The sequence below is a fragment of the Pelecanus crispus genome, chromosome 10 (assembly GCF_030463565.1).
Source record: "Pelecanus crispus isolate bPelCri1 chromosome 10, bPelCri1.pri, whole genome shotgun sequence".
Taxonomy (NCBI): domain Eukaryota; kingdom Metazoa; phylum Chordata; class Aves; order Pelecaniformes; family Pelecanidae; genus Pelecanus; species Pelecanus crispus.
The window spans coordinates 1,448,429-1,465,503 of record NC_134652.1 but is presented as its reverse complement, the minus strand read 5'-3'; the positions used below and the strand labels follow the sequence as shown (position 1 = coordinate 1,465,503).

At 47.9% G+C, this 17,075-nt stretch overlaps 1 protein-coding gene and 1 pseudogene across 1 annotated transcript in view; one reads left to right on the top strand and one right to left on the bottom strand.

Moving 5' to 3' along the window:
• The window catches only part of TCERG1L (transcription elongation regulator 1 like), a 102,407-nt gene that overhangs the window by 47,641 nt on the left and 37,691 nt on the right, over positions 1-17,075 (bottom strand). The window lies entirely within an intron of this gene.
• Positions 9,512-9,643, top strand: LOC142594504 (U1 spliceosomal RNA; annotated as a pseudogene).

The window sequence follows — 17,075 nt, the reverse complement described above, 5'->3', positions numbered from 1 at the left end:
GGGGCAGTGAGCGATGGCCGCGTGGTGCTGAGCTGGGGCTGGGGCTGAACCACGCCAACCTAATACGTTCTACCGCATGGCAGCACCTATCGATTACGCTCCCGCGGGCGCTGCCCGTGCTGCCAGCCCAGACGCATACACGGTGGCTACAGGACGCCGGCCGTGCCCAGCATGGGAAGCAGGGAACCCCGCCGGCGCCAGCATCCGAGTTATCCCGTTTAGTCTGCAGGGCTCGGGAGGTCAGCGCTTCCCGCTGCCGCGAAAACTCCGGGGTCTCCACTCCTGCTGTTTCCCAGCTTAATCTTTTGGTGGAGGCAAAGGCCCAGGAGATTGACATTGCTTAACGGGCTGCACTGCAGAGGCTAAAATCCACGCAAATACAAGCTTTCTCGGTGATGGCAGATTCATAGAATCATAGAATTGTTTAAGCTGGAAAAGACCTTTAAGATCATCCAGTCCTGCCAGCGTAGCTGGTCTCAGGCGTGGGAAATGGGAAATTTCCTTCCTCTCCTGTAATATTTTAGTTCATTCTAGCACCTTGTTTTGTTCCTGGAACACCGGTGTTTTAATTCCTCCGCTTTGCCAGAAGTTTTATTCTTGCTTGTTTGTATGTACATTCATTACGTTCTGCTGCGTGCAGACAAGATCACCTTTGGTTTCTAAAGGCATCGAAAATTTTCAGTAGTATAAAGCCCACAAATGTAACTTTCAAAAGCGTGCCCGTGGCCAAAGAGTTGAAAACCCATCGCGGTACATTATTGTTGACATTCAAGTCACTGATGCAACACTGAAAATCCCACACCCAATAAGAAGCCCAGCAGGTACTCAGAGAGATGCTTATTTCTAAGTCAAATGTGAGCCGCAATGATTCTCTTTTACATCCAAATTGAAATGTAATGAGCATGTATTAACAAAGAGCATTAAATATTCAGTGGTCTGGCTCTGCTCAGGAAAGGCTTTACCTTAACACTTCCAGAGGGACCCGCAGAGCAATGCTGATGTAAGGCAGGCTTTGGGCTTTGCCCTTTTGATACTATTTAGAATAATTGCACTTCTGCAGGGAAAAATCAAACAAAATCCAACCAACCAACCAACCCCAGAAAAGCTTAAAGCAGGAGACAACCTATAAATATGAAATAAAATGCTAATATTGAATCTAAACACTCAAAAGAGCTTTTCTCACAGTGGCAGATATAGCTGCTCTTTCCTTTTGTGGGGAGTACCTACAGAAAGCAACAGTTTTGGGAGCAGAGCACATTACTCACAAACCTGCCATCAGTTCCTTGTTATTGATAATAATCCTGAATGCATACGAACTCACGGAGCAGATGAACATAGTGCTGCAAAACCCGTTTCAGAGACGGGAGGAGAAATTCCGGCACTGAGCACATGAAACCCTCCCTTGTTTTCCAAGGGTCAGAATTTGATTCAGAATTTGATTCAAAATTTTCCAGGGTTCTGTGGATTTTTCAGATGAAAATATATGCACAGCAAAGGATGGAGCCGCTATTAATAATCTAATGGGATACAACATCAAATTAAGAGAAAATATAACAAACCAAAGAAACCACCCTTGCACGTACCTGAAAAACAGCCACAGGTGTGCTGCAAACGGATAGTTCCTGTTGACGGCACGGAGAAAGGTTTGAAAGGTGGTCTTAATTCACAGACATGAAAAAAAATGTGTTGCAGTACACTTAATGTTCTTACAGATACAGTAAGAGGGCCACACTGCATCGGAGCAAAGGTCTGTCCCGACCAGTCGCCTGCTCCAATTGCAAATGCTGTGGGAATAGGAATGGAGAAAGGATGGAGTGACAGACAGGGAGAACGTGTAAGAAAAAAGCACGGAGATACCATAGTATTTCAATAGGAAACCCTTCCAACTCTTCAAATGCCCACGGCTCAAAGAATCGAATAAACCTTAATGGGCTTTTTTTGTCCACAAATATCTCCAGTAATTCCTTTGCACACATCAAGATAAAACCACACAGAGGCTTTTGCATTGACAAAACTCTTTAGGAAAGACTTCCAAATCTTCTGTGTCTTGTCTGTTTATACCCGATAACTGCGTCTCTGCGAGAGGCTGATACTTGCTTACGCTCCCCACATCTCCCATGACCTTACAGACCTCTACCGCGTCCTCTCCCACCCTGCCCTTCATCCCCGTTCCAGCTGAAGGGCACGAGGTTGCTTATCTGCTCTCCTGGCGCTGCCCTGGAGACTGCGCAGCCAAAGGGTCATCAACAAACAGGAGTCAAGACCTGTATTGAGGCAGGGTAATATATATATGTGTAGATATACCTGGCTCATTCAAAAATAATCAAACCATTGTAACACCGCCGAACTACAAAACTGGTTTAAAGGAAAGCATTAAATTGTGAAGGAATCTTACCCACATTCCTGGAAACTGCTGGAAGGGACAGAAAATTGCAGAGCAGCTGAGTGAAGCCATGCAGTAACCAATTCCTCAGCAGCCGCTAACGAGCTCGCCCACGCTGCAGGGCAGGCACGCGCCAGCCCCATCCCGCACCTGGAAGACGCTGCCCGCCCGTGTGGACATGGCCATCGCAACGCGGACACAAGAGGGAAAGGCGCCTGCGCCCAGCGCGGCGTCTCCGTCCCCTTGTCGCGACGGCGCCTGACCAATTTTACCGAACACTCCTCGCTGTCTGAGGCACTGAGCTGGAGGCATCACGGCCGAGAGGGATTTGCTAGCGGGCGCTACCCGCAGCCCTTGTCTGATCTGAGAAATGCGTGTAATACCCAGCCGCTGCCCTGGGTAGCTCGCTAGTTGGGAGCTAACTACTGTGAATGAAAATCCAATGCGCGATGCTGCAGGGAAACCACAGCTTGCTTATAAAAATCATTGACAACATCTCACATTTAACTCATTTCTATCGTCTCTCTAATGTCTCCCGTGGGATCTGGACTTGAATTGAGAGAAAGAAACAGGGGTAAAGTTCAAAAAACTTTAAAAAGAAGAAAATAACCTAAATAACTGTGTAACTAGGATTGGGCAGCTTGGGGAAGAAGCATCAGCAGGAACCCACAACCCGATATAAACCAAACCCCGCAGAGAAATGCAGCCCTTCTGCTGGCGAGGAAGGTCACAGGCAGAAGAGCCCGCTGCAGGATGGTTCCGTAATCAGGAAACAGAATAAATCCGTATCTGGCGTAATTCTTTCATTACTGAAATATCCCTTTGGAGGAACCTGCCTGTTCCCAGCCCCAAGGGCGCTCACCCGGCTGAACGACATCGCCCGCGCCAGGACGAGATGGGGCGGACTTTTGTCACCCCGCTTCCCCAGGAGGACCCCCCCACTGCTCCTCTTGGCCCGGCCAAACTGGTGTCAGCGACAGGGAGGATTCCATTGTAAGAATTCCTGAAACATAAACACGCCGTTTACTATTGAAAAAGAGGAGAACAATGAAATTAACAACTTCAATTGCTGTGTCTAATAGCCAGTAACAGCGTCAGACACAGACACACCAATTTATTTTTATTTTTTTTATTTTTTATTATTGCTGTTATCATTTTATGACCCCAGAAGTTAGTGAAGAACAGGGCCCAGGGACTTGCTTCCTTTAGAAGCAACATCCATCATGATAATTTGGTAATCTGGGGCAATACTGCTTATTTGCAAAGGACAAGGGAAGTCTCTTTGCTTGAAAAAAGGAAGAATTGAACAGTAAAAAAAAAAAAAAAAAAAAACAAACCAAACCAATTTCTATAAACCATGCATACTCCTCCAGCTACATTCAGCCCCTCAGATCTGCTTCTACCTTCTCCTCAAGGTCACGCCACATTTTTCCTCAAGGCCATTTTCAGCTGGCTAAAGCCGAGGCTCCCTAGAAGTCACCGGTGCTGAATTCTCCTTCCTTACCCTGTTTCTTTGAAAGGCCCAGATACATTCGGCACTTTCTGAATCCCATTATCTTCTTCCCTCTGCTTCAGACTGCAAAACCTGTGTCCTCTTTTGCGCAGACGCTACCCTCACCGGTCTGTAAAGGTGCTGCTGGGTGAATCCTTGCAAGAAACGCCTTCAGCACAGCGGGCACAGACACTGCCCAGCTGCTAGAAGGTTTAGCAAAGCCTGCCCTGTCCTCCATCCCACCCCAAAATGAAACCAGCAAAAAGTCAGAGCAAACCGAGCCTGTCTCCCCTCTTTTCCTCCCCTCCAGCGTTGGGTTCCTGGAGAAAATCTCCAGCACGCTGCAGTACGTTGTGATGCTACTGTCGGGGTTCAGCCCCAGCCCCAGCTCAGCACCACGCGGCCATCGCTCACTGCCCCTGCCCCCATGGGATGGGGGAGAGAATCGGAGGAGTGAGAGTGAGAAACACTCCTGGGCTGAGATAAGAACAGTTTAAGAATTGAAATAAAGTAAAATAATAATAATAACAATATAATAATAATAGTAATAGCAATATCCAAAGCAAGTGCTGCCCAATGCAATTGCTCCCCACCCGCCGACCGATGCCCAGCCAGTTCCCAGCAGCGATCGCTGCTCCCCGGCCAACCCCCCCAGTTTCCATACTGCCCATGACGCCGGATGGGATGGAATGGCCCTTGGGGCAGTTGGGGTCAGCTCTCCTGGCTGTGCCCCCTCCCAGCTCCTTGTGCCCCTGGCAGAGCAGGGGAAGCTGGAAAGTCCTTGCCTGGCATAAGCAGTGCTGAGCAACAACTAAACCATCAGCGTGTTATCAGCGTTATTCTCCTCCTAAATCCAAACCACAGCACTGTGCCTGCTGCTGGGAAGAACATTAACTCTATCCCAGCCAAAACCAGGACAGCTACATAGGAAGGCGCAGTGACCGCAGCCACCTCAAAAAACCCCAAAAGCTGGGGGGAGGACATGGCAACCGCTGTTTATAATTTTCCCTGGCACCTACCATGAAAGCAGTCACCCAGGGCGATGATGATCTATGGCGCGCACCTGAGCGCTGCCTCACCTGGAACGTGCTGATGGTCCCTTGGCTTCTCGGCTGGAAACCAGAAACTGGAGCAAATTTAAGAATGAGATGCGAACAGGATTTGTTTGCTTGTTCATTGAGCAGGACAGGCTATGTATGAACAGCGTTTGCACCAGGAGTTTGAAAGCGCATTTTCCGCAGACCCCGTGTAAGCCACCACCGGACTGGCTGGGTGAAATGGTGCAGGATTTGCCCTCATTTTTCCCTTCCTCCTCATGCAATGCAAGTGTAAGGGGGCCGGTCTGCAAGCAGTTTTTGCTTGTTCCAGTGAGTGGAACTGAACATGAAGCCAAAGCCAAGCCAAACGTCTCCTGGTTCACAACCAACCCAGAAAGGGAGGGCTGCTGGTGAGGAACACCTGGAAAGCCGCTGAGCACAGCAAGGACCTCTCTGAGCACGGACCATAAAACTGCCCCGTACGGCCTGTTTTTCAGCAGCAAGCGTATAGGGATCTGCCATTAAAAGGGACAATTTCCACGGCACGCTTTGGAGGAGACAAGCTGTACTGCGAGCACGTGCTGAAGGCACCCATGGGAGAGCCGCTCCGGTCCCCGCAGACGGCATTCCCCCTTCTTCAAGGGGACCCGGATAACACCAGCCATTCTTATGATCCTTTATATGGATGTCTAAGAAAATCTTGATGTAAAATAACCCCCGGAAGCACCAGCAGGCCTTACAAGCGACAGGCTATGCCCTCCGCAGGGCAGGAAGGTGAAGGAGCACGTCCCCGGGGGTGCCCAAATCCCAGCGCCAGCCGTGTCCCACCTGATGCACAGCCCCAGCCGAGGCCGGCGAGCTGTACAGCCCACGGACCGCTCGGGAAGGCAGGGAGAAAAAAGGAGAAGGATTTTATAAACCAAGGCTTTTATCATTTCCTATCCAAATACAAACCATACTTTAAATTTTGGCAGCATCGTTGCTTTAGGTAGAATTACACTGATGGCTTTGCAGTTCTTTGTCCAGGTTTCCTGTGGTTTTATTTTTGTTTGAGGTTTTCCTAGTTTTAAACTTAAAAAAAAAAAAAAGGAAATTGCTCTTGAAGATCTATTTTGCTACTGCACTGGAAAGCAGCAAAAATAATACAGTCAGTGACCTGGGATGGAAAATAGAAGAATGGCAATAAGATGGAAGGGTGAAGGGCGATACCAAAATGAATGTATGTTTCTAGAAAGGAAGAGCTCTCAGCAGGTTATGGTACCAACTGGCACAGACATGAGGGACTCGAGGGCATCACAGCAAACTAGAAAAAGCATTAGCTGGCTTATGAATTTTGACACAGAATTTTTTTAAATTTTTTCTAGTTAAAAATGGATAGTGTAGAAGCTTAGTCACCTCATTGCTATTCCATTAATAAATACATTGCCCTATAAGGAGAACAGAAAATTAGTATAGGACTCTCACCAGTTAAATGAAAAATAGTAGCATGACACACACACAACTACAGATAGATAGATACATATGCACACACGCGCATGCATGCGTATACAACTGCACAGCAGAAAGATGATATGGAGGACAATCACCAGTCTTTCCTAAAGGATACACACATTTTTCCACTTTTCCACCAGAATTCAGTTAATATGGCCTCAAGCTGCGCCAGGTGAGGTTTGGATTGGATATTAGGAAAAATTTCTTCACGGAAAGGGTGATCAGGCATTGGAACAGGCTGCGTTCAAAAAACGGGCAGAGGTGGCACTTGGGGACATGGTTTAGTGGGCATGGGGGTGTTGGGTTGATGGTTGGGCTGATGATCTTAGAGGTCCTTTCCAACCTGAATGATTCCTAGTTTTAGTTGCATTAAAAAATAATCCAGCCACCAAGCCAGGAAACATGAAACTAATTATTACTCTCCCCTTAATTGGTTCAGTGGTGGACTTGGCAGTGTTAGGGGAATGGTTGGACTGGACGATCTTAAAGGTCTTTTCCAACCTAAACGATTCTATGATTCTAAGATTAATCATTTAATTAATATGAAATAAGGAAATTACAATTATTTGACATGGAACAGCTTTAGAAGGTAAATGCAGCAGAAAGCTCTTCTCCAGCGAAGCGCCAGCAGCACCCCCGAAACGCTCCACGCGCCGCATCCCTCACATCCCTGCCCGGAGCGGGTGACTCCGACGGGACAGCGCTGCTGAAGGTGCCCCCGCCAGCTGTCACAGCCCTCCTTAGCTATCTCATAGGCAAGTACACATAGCTTTGAACAGAAACCCGGAGCGAGGATACCTTTTAAAAAGCAGGCACAGAAATACGACAGCCGCGCTGAGGACCGGCTGCCAACAGCATCGGCCCAAAGCCCTTCATCCCTCCCTCGTCACCAAACTTTTGGAAGGTCAGCAATGAGCGGTGCAGTGACAAGCCTTCATCCCCCTCGACCTGCCCCAGCACGGCTCCAGGGTCCTTAACCGGGCTCCTACAGATGCAAAGTTTTTCATCATACCTTCTTTTTTAGGGGATTTTGCCCAAACGTACCTGTGCTCCTCCACAGACACATGTGAAACCCCCAGGAGCTCTTGTACAAATCGGAAAAGACAGGCCGGTATTTCAAAGACTGAATGAATATCTCCGTACTTGCGACCCGCAGGGCAGGGAGGAGGAGAGAGATGCTCTAAGTGCTCAGACTGAAAGAAGGCGACGGGCAAAACATCTTTTCTTAAGTGCCTGAGCATCCACGAGAAAGGAAAGTGTTCAAAAAATGGGCAGAGGTGGCACTTTGGGACATGGTTTAGTCTGGTCTACCCTTGATTGGTTTAGAGTAGACTTGGTAGTGTAGGTTAATGGTTGGACTGGATGATCTTAAAGGGCTTTTCCAACCTCAACGATTCTATGATTCTATGATTCTATTCTATGAAAGCACTCGGAATGTCAAAAAAAGCTTCAACTGAAGTTTGCACTTATTTAAATACCAGGAGGCACAAATCCGTAGGCAACTAGCCCTGATTAGGTCAGGGAATTACTTAAGGTGGTGATTGCCCATCTCTTTGCACGCCAACTGGCCGACAGACGCGGCCGCCTCAGCGACCAAGCGCAAGCAATCTCCTCCGACTGCCAGGGAACTACCTTGCCTTCGGAAAGCCTGCTTTATCGTCCTTTTACCACCGAGGAATTAAGGGCTGTTTGGGTTTAGCGGCGAGGACTCTGCCCAGATTTAACGCCCGGGGTTTTGCCGCGGCAAGCGCTGCTGCCCTGCACGTCCCCGCCGAGCTCCCCGCCGCCCGCCGTGCCGCAGAGCCCCCGGAGTTCAAAGAGCATCCAGAAGCGACGGAGCCAGCTGTCTGAACAGCGTGCAGGGGTACGCCTCACAGGCAGCAGCAGCCTCCCGACAGCAAAGGCCCTGCGCTTGGAAAAATATTTACATTTCATTACAACCATCCTCTGCTACATCTGCGAACGCCAGGCTGGCACGTGAACTCGGCGTTAAAAACAGATTAGCCGAAAATATTCTCCCCTATGTTATTAGTAGTCTTGCATGTAATGAGACGATTTCAGGGATCACGTACGCAGCAGCTGCGCCCTGAGCAGCGGGAGCGGCGCTCGCAGAGGGATGGAGAGCAGCGGCGCAGGCAGCGCGGTCCGGCTCCTTCTGCTCAATGCTCACATGGGGAATTTTCACGCTAATCTACAGAGGAAACGGCTGCGACGCCTGAAAAAGGTGCTTCAGAAGACAGATTCAGCTCTCAAAGTACAGTTAAAGTAGAGAAAATAAATATCTGCTTGTTTTGAACGAGAATATCCTTACTTAGGATGAGTACAAATGTGTGTATCCGCTACGGTGGCTCACAAAACAACATTTCTTTTTGTTTAGTTCTTACAACTCGGTCCTCTGACTGTGGCAGCATGTCAACTCAGGAATCTGGCCAAGTCCTCCGTAGCTTTCCAGCAACCAGACAGCAACTCTGATGCACGCTACGATTGCTCCCTGCATCCCACAAGGAAAAGTTCAATAATATTTTTCATATTTGCATTTTCAAGGGAAGTAGTTTGGGGGTCTTTGGTTGGCACTTCCCAGAAGTCACCCAGTGGAGACCTGGCCACCTGTACAGATCCACTGACAGGACGGTGACCTTCCAGGGTCTCTGAGTAAGTCTTCAGGCTTCCTAAGATGAGAAAATAATCTCATACCAGTCACTCTCTCAGTACTTCTACAGAGGTGAAGTACTTGAGCACAATAGAAGAGCAGCCCACCCTTGTCTTACCTTGGCAAACAGAACTGACAGATCCATGGCATCGCTGTGGTTAAAATTAAGATCGGCTCTCCAACTCTTATGTCCTCCTACATGCTACTTCAGGTTTCCTAGAAAAATTTAATTTCTGATGGGATTTTGAGACAGGTCTATCATGTCAGACTTCATCACGCTTATGGAGAAGCTTCTCGTGATACAATCTCCCTTAGACATAAGTCTACTACATGGACTAAGGTTTAAGGACCTGTAGCATTTTCAGACACACCTAGAAAAGAAACAAAGTCTTTGATCTTCCCTTTCCTCTACCTCTTTCTTTTGGAAAGGGATATTGAAAAAAATGAGAAAACGGCTCATAATATGAGCAGGTGGTTTTCCCAGGGCGAGGCTCATCCCCTGCACTCCGGCTGTGCTGGCCCCTGCGATTTCCCCAAATGTGGGAAACTCGACTGCATAATTTGTGGTAGTGGGGGACTGCGTTCGCCTTAAGAAGATTTTGGCACTTTGGGACATGGTTTAGTGGGCATGGGGGTGTTGGGTTGATGGTTGGACTGAGGATCTTAGAGATCCTCTCCAATCTTAATGATTCCTAGTTTTTACTTTCATTATAAATAATCCAGTCACCAAGCCAGGAAACATGAAATTGCTACTCTACCCTGAACTGGTTTAGTGGTGGACTTGGTAGTGTTGGGTTCATGGTTGGACTGGATGATCTTAAAGGGCTTTTCCAACCTAAACAATTCTATGATTCTAATATGGCTCAACACAAGTGTCTGTGCTTTTATCAGCCATGACCCAACCCTCGTGGATCAACTTCTCACAAGTCTTAACACGATTCAACATTTATATGCAAAATAAAACCTAAGATACAAACCCCCAAAACCTCATTCCCATTTTACACAGTTTTATGCAGACTGTCCCTGACACCCTCCCTGACATCAACATGAGCGAGCACTCAGGGAATACCTAGAAGACCCAATGCCAGTGTCACCAGAGCATTGCACGGACACGGGTCCGGATTCGGTGGCCGTCCCCATTCCCCAGGCAGCTCCTCAGCAGGAGGCAGAGCCGCAGGAGTCGGCAGGCGGGCGAGCTCCGCCAAGGGCACCCGGCAGCCTCCCTGTCTGCTCGTCCGATTCCTTCCCCAGGGCAAATCTGCGGCAATCTCGGCAGCAGGAATTCTCACCAAATTACTTTGACCTCAGCTTTGGCATGCTTTTAACGTCTGTTTCCCATATTTGGAAATATTGGAAAAATTTGGGGTTTTTGGAATGGATCGATTAATTGGCAATGCCTATGGAAATGTGCTGGCTTCCTCACCAATGCGCAGCAGCCGCTCTCCTCACGCTGAAGTCACTACTTCTTAAATACCCATTTGAAGAAATGAATCAGCAACAGAAAACAAATGAAACAGGGCACCTTCTAAGGTGCCAGAAAGGATAAAAAAAAAAAAAAAAAAAAAAAAAAAAAGAGAGCCTTCTTGAGCCAAACCAATCCATAGTAATGCAAACTTACTGGAGTGTTACGCTTCTGATTTTCTGCCAGCTACACAAACAATAGCTGTTCTGGGCTAGAAATGTTTTTCGTCATGAAATTTTAAAGGAACCAGAACATTGCACCAGATCCAGATCAGCTGGGAGGTATAGGCAACAGCTACAGCTTTCTTCTGCAAAAATGCATTTTAAAAATATGCCAAACGTGCTTAAAATTATGCATGATATTATAGTTCATTAAAGAGAAATTAGGGATCCTAAGAAAACAAATTTGTTTGTCACCTTTTTTCTCCTCACCAGCTTCCTTTGTTTGCAGTGATTCTCAGGTCTGGCTAAGCACAGAAATCAGAACACGGGCCAGTTACGGCCACAGAGAGAAATTAAAACAAAGCATGTTTCACCCGGTATCAAAGCTGAAATAACGTATGAGGTCATTGTTGATGAATATCCCCTCCCAAAAGCAGAGAGGCTTAGAGGTGCTGAAAAATTGCCTTTCCTCTATTTAAAGGGCACAACTCCGGGTTCTCACTCATGCCATTTTCCCAGGTCACAATTTTATCGCACAAGGTGTCCTCTCTCTGGAAATCTTCTACAGCGTATGTCAGACTGGTCTCCAGAAGTGCGGAGGTCAATAACTCTGATCTGGTAACAGTGCCATCAGTGCACAAGCCAACCAGCTCGGATTTACAGACAGATTTGGGAACCTGCATATTTAATTGCCCCTAACTCCATAACTTTAAGGCCAAAAGTGGAAGCAACACTGGTTTTCTGGTTTGTTTTTTTGTTTGGTTTTTTTTTTCCCCAAAACCAAAGGGAGAAATGAAATGCAAACACATCGTCCTGGTAAAGGCAGGACTGCATATCCAGCAGTGCTCCATGCGTCAGAAATGAACAGAACTGAAACTGAATTCTTTGGGTGCAGCATTGTACATTGTGCTCGTACAATTGACGTTGCCCACAAATACAAATAGCTCAGGTTGAATAAGAGTGCGTGCCGTTAGGGCTAAATCACGACAGACTGTTATTTAAATCTCTGGGAGGCAGAAAGCACGGAGCGCAGGTGTGCGCCGGGACTGCTCTGCAGCCTGAATTCCCTGGTCGTGCTGGACACCACAGCAACTCACCTCCGCTGCCACCTCCACCGTCCACACCTCCGCTCCTCCAGCCTGCTCTGCTCTACGGCTTCGAAATCCCAGCCTGAATCCCGCCTGACTCTCCACCCTCACGTAAAGCTGAAAAAAGGAAACCGTTCCTTTTGTCGTGGTTTAGCCACAGCCAGCAGCTCAGCACCACGCAGCCATCGCTCACTGCCCCTGCCCCGATGGGATGGGGGAGAGAATCGGAGGGGTGAGAGTGAGAAACACTCCTGGGCTGAGATAAGAACAGTTTAATAGTTGAAATAAAGTAAAATGGTAATGATGATAATAACAATATAATAATGATAGTAATAATGATATCCAAAGCAAGTGCTGCCCAATGCAGTTGCTCCCCACCCGCCGACCGATGCCCAGCCAGTTCCCAGCAGCGATCGCTGCTCCCCGGCCAACCCCCCCAGTTTCTATACTGCCCATGACGCCGGATGGGATGGAATGGCCCTTGGGGCAGTTGGGGTCAGCTCTCCTGGCTGTGCCCCCTCCCAGCTCCTTGTGCCCCTGGCAGAGCAGGGGAAGCTGGAAAGTCCTTGCCTGGCATAAGCAGCGCTGAGCAACAACTAAACCATCAGCGTGTTATCAGCGTTATTCTCCTCCTAAATCCAAACCACAGCACTGTGCCTGCTCCTGGGAAGAAAATTAACTCTATCCCAGCCCAAACCAGGACAACTTTATATCAAGAGTCTGACCCAGGCACTGGTGTCACGGGGAATAAAACCCACCCCGAGCAAGGCTGGCAGGATCAGACCCTGCAACCGGCGGGCGCCGCTCATCTGCAGCAGGCTCAGTTGTACAAGTCAGTGTTAAATGCTCGCTGGTAACTCATGAAGCAACTCAGGGCTCCTCCTACTGTAGCTGTTTGAAGGAAAATCCTGGGAGCATTTTAGTATTTTCTGGCTACATTGTCCAGGAAGCACTGGGTTACATCTAATCTGAACCAGTGTTTGTTTTCATCAAGAAAGAAATAGACAAAATTTAATATGAAAACAATACGATGAGGTGCTAAGAGAAAAGGATACAATTTTTAAAAACAGACATTTGTGAGTTTATGGGGTTTGTACTTTTATGTGCAATGGTCCCTTGTTCCCTTAAAGATAAAAATCAGAAATAAATTATCATGCCAAATAATTGGCAAGCTGTGCATCACTGTTAGTTTCAGCTAATTGAGATATATTTTGGAGCGGAGCCAAACCCTGATAATATGGCAATTACTTCTATAGAGCCCAGTCAAGATCATATAGCACTCTCCTCCTGCATCTTCATTACTGTCTTGTTTTAAACTTGGGGCTTAAACCAGCTAAAGAGCTTTTGGAAAAACAAGACCACTGCTTTCACATCGCTGCTTAGTAACGGCAGGCTCGGTGTCATCCTTCCAAAGCCAGAGTTTGCAGAGCATTTCTGGATGACTCCCTTGAGTGCAAGACACCAGCACGGACCAACCCACCCCAGCCGCGGAGGAGGACGGACCAACGGCCCTTCCCGTGCAGGAGGCTCCCAGACAAAGTCTTCCACCTTGGGATGCTCTTAAGCCTCACGCGCTGATGCACAGATGGGTTTGGTACCATTTATTCCTCCTACACCTCCTCTTTTTAAGATGTTTGCTAGTTCTGCAGAAGCCACACTGGGGTTCAGGAGATGAGAAGCTCAACAACCTTAGGTTGGGTTCCCGTTTCCAACGTCCTGGCATTGTATTTCTTCCCATACTCCAACTGCAGGTTCTCCACTGCCAGCTTTGTACTGTTATTCCACAAATAGCTGCTGGCACCATGTTTTGAGTAGCAGAAAGCTCAAGGTTTGTCTCTGAAGACATATCTTGGCTCTGGAGACAAGTGCCGGGTCCTGCTCACCCAGCGCGGGCGGACGGAGACGTGCCCACCACGGTACGAAGCCGTGCCCATGCGCCCTTGACTACATCCTACATCCCTCATCCTTTATAAAGGAAGGACGGAGACGACTGTCTCCATATCCATGAACAGGCTAGAAAAATGGTCAGCCTGCCCTACAGGATTGCAAATTATGATACTGCTCTGCAGTGTATAATTTTCATTCACTACGATTTTAACAGGACAATTGATTTTTAAGGATGACGAGAAAACACGATTTCATCTCATTTCATGCAGGCGGATATTTACAAGATATAAATCATAAAGACAACATGGCTACAAGTACTAGATTACAATCTGTGCTAGACGGGCATGGTTTTAAATTACTTCGCTTCTACTAAAGCTTACACCAGAAAATTTTTCATTCAAAACAATCTGTATTGATATCAAGTATATATTGCAGACACACACACAAAAATAATAATCTGAGGGAAGGAGAACAAAACCAGCCACTTTACTTCTGCGATGAGACATATTTAGCAAATTGTTGGTGTTCTCCTGCTTGGATTCCCCATCACCCTGAGCCTTACAGGATGACCATACAACGTGCGGACAGACAGTGACAGCACTTAAAGTAACTGGGCACTCATCTGACGCAAACACAGGCACCTTCTGTAATATGCTGCCATGACTTTCCTTAAAAAAAAGAAAGGAAAAAAAAACCTTTTTCAACATAAAACCTATAAAAACATTATTGACTGAGTCTCCAGGAAAGGCAACCCCAAACTAAGTGGGACATAATCAGCTGCTTAACCAGAGATAAAATTTGTCACTTTCAGTAAAAAGAAACCGGGCACACAGGTCCACGACTGCAAAATAAGAGGGATGGAGGTGCAAGGCAGAAATGCTCCCGGGGTGCCGGCAGTGCTCCCTCCCCTCCACGCAAGGAGCATGGGGAGCACCACGGCAGGGCATCTCCCCAGCGTCCCCCAGCACAGGGGCTGGGCACCAGAAGGGTTTTGCTGGACCCCTCGGACAGCATCCAGGCCTCAGCTCTGAAACAACCATTTCCCTGGGCTCCGTTCGTGGCTGCTCGATGCCGCTCCGGCTCCGTGGGCAGCTGCTTGGCTTTTCCTCAACAGATGCCAAGCGCGCTCAGCATCACCACAAACTGTACTGAACGGTACTTAAAGCATTAAAAAAAATCTCCAGCTCAAATGAGGCCAGCGCAGGGAACAATTAGCAGTGCCGATACACCTGGTGTTGACTTTAAAATCCTGAAAAAGAGCAGGGACTACACGTGCTCGAGCGGGCACGTCGGTCGGGGACCCACCCGTGATCTACACGCTCATGGCCAACTCCAAAATCCCAACCAGGGCTCACCACTACATCTTCACCCTTGTCCTTCACACCTAACTAACGCCGCAGCAGCAACCACAAACCCAAGCTATGTTAATCACTTGTCAATGCCAAATAATGCCGAGTCAAATGGCCAAAATTCCCACAGAAATCCCAGAGCAGTAACTGGACATCTCAAGGCAGAATCCGGCTTTTCAGGAAAGCTGAATCAGGAAGCTTTCTGAACTTTCCAACTACTCCTTTATGTGAATTTATGCAACTAAAATTAATTCACCAGAAATCCTGGGGGTATAAAAGGTTCAAAAATTCCACAGCCACCTAAGCAGCCCACCAAGCAGCAGAGCCGGACGCCCAGGGCACCCTTACCTCCAGCCAGCTTTTAATTGCCATTACTTTGCCCCTAGTAGAAAACAGAAGCTGGGTAAAGACCAATATCAAAGAGAAAACTGAGACATATTTTGTTTCTTCTTCTCACAACTGTTTTGGCAAACAGGAGCCATGATCTGAGGAAAGACACCAACTTCTCCTCGATAGGACAGGTTTGGGTGGCAGAAGTAACCAGACGGACAGAGATGGCAGAACAGCAGCCTGGCAGAAAAGCTGCTGTGGAAAACAAGGTGAGGACGTAACTTCATGAGACATAGGACTGCTGAAAAATCAAAAGCTGGCTATGCCATGCTCTTGGGAAAACGTGCACATGCGCTAACTAGACAGCTGGAGAAAACTGTCTGGAAGTGAAGATGGCAAACCACCGGCAAAAGGCATCAGGAACGTCTGTGGGAGTGCCACGGGCAGCTGACCCTGCCCAGCACGTTAAAATAATTAAACAGAGCCCCAAACAGTTCTGCAAAACTCTGAAAGTAAATTTGGACATCTTTGGGTCAAGAAAGGAACCTACAGCTCGTTCTTGTTTGAGGGTTGGAAGAAAGGTGGGTTTCGGCCCTTCCCCTCATAGCTCCCGGGGATGTTGCTCCTCAAACGTTTTCCTCACGTGAAATGGTCTCCTTCTGTCCTCTGCCACCGCCTGCTGCAATCTGGTCCTGTCCCACCACCTCCCGTGGCCCTCATGCATCTCTCCCTGCAGCTAAGCCACTAAGAGCAGTCCTCCTCCCTACTTACATCCAATACACTGTAGAGCAAGTCCTACAGTCTTTCTCAAAATTTTCTTTTTTCCCTTTACCCAAGCTCCAACAGCCTCACTCCGTATTTGCTCCTACTACAAAAGCTCTGTGCCTTTGCCCTTGCTCTCCACTGAAGGTGGGAAATGCTGAAGTCATCACATACCTCCAACAGCAAATGTAAAATCCCCGCTGGCACGGAGCCGAGCGCACCCAGGTCCCGCACCCTCCCGCAGCACAAGCGGTTGCTGTACTTTCGTTTCTGCAGGATAATTTTAGGCTTTCACTTCAGCATGCATTGACATAACCACTTTAGGAACAAGTAAACGATGAAGTAAATTGCTCATTGGAGTGGGAACTGAAGATGTGCAGATAGAAAGTCAGCAAGTATTTCTGCAAATCTGCAGAGTAAGTACTAAGTGTCAATGAGCATCTTCTGCCAACAAGCTGAGCTGGGGTAAGATTTTTCTAGCCGCTCTCTCTTCTTTTAACAACGTGGGTTTTTTGCAATTTCCAACAGATGAGCAAAGAAAAAAGTAAAGTCAAAGTGGCTTCAAAATGAAAGTGAAGTCAAAACTAGTCAAAAACCCTAAAAGCCAACAGTTTAAGTGCCACGTTTAGCCTTTATTTAAAAATTGTGTACTGTATTATTGATGCTCATAAATACCATCGGCTAAAAAAACAAAGAAACTCTGCCTGACCTGAGGGAGGGGAAGGCGATGGCACAAGAACCAGCCGCCCTCTCCACCACTGCCCATCGGCGCCAGGGAGGGAGGATGGGGGGAGCATCCCTGGCACCCGCAGCGCACGCTCCCGCACCGCCAGCCAGCTGGGGTAACCCGCGTGAAACATCCCCCGAAAGACAGACCTTGTACAACCCTCCCCGCTCCCCTCTCCGCTATGGCTTTGCCATTCAGCAGGCATTAATGGCAGGCAGTTACGGCTCTGGTTGCTTTTCCAAGGTCTTGTTGCTGC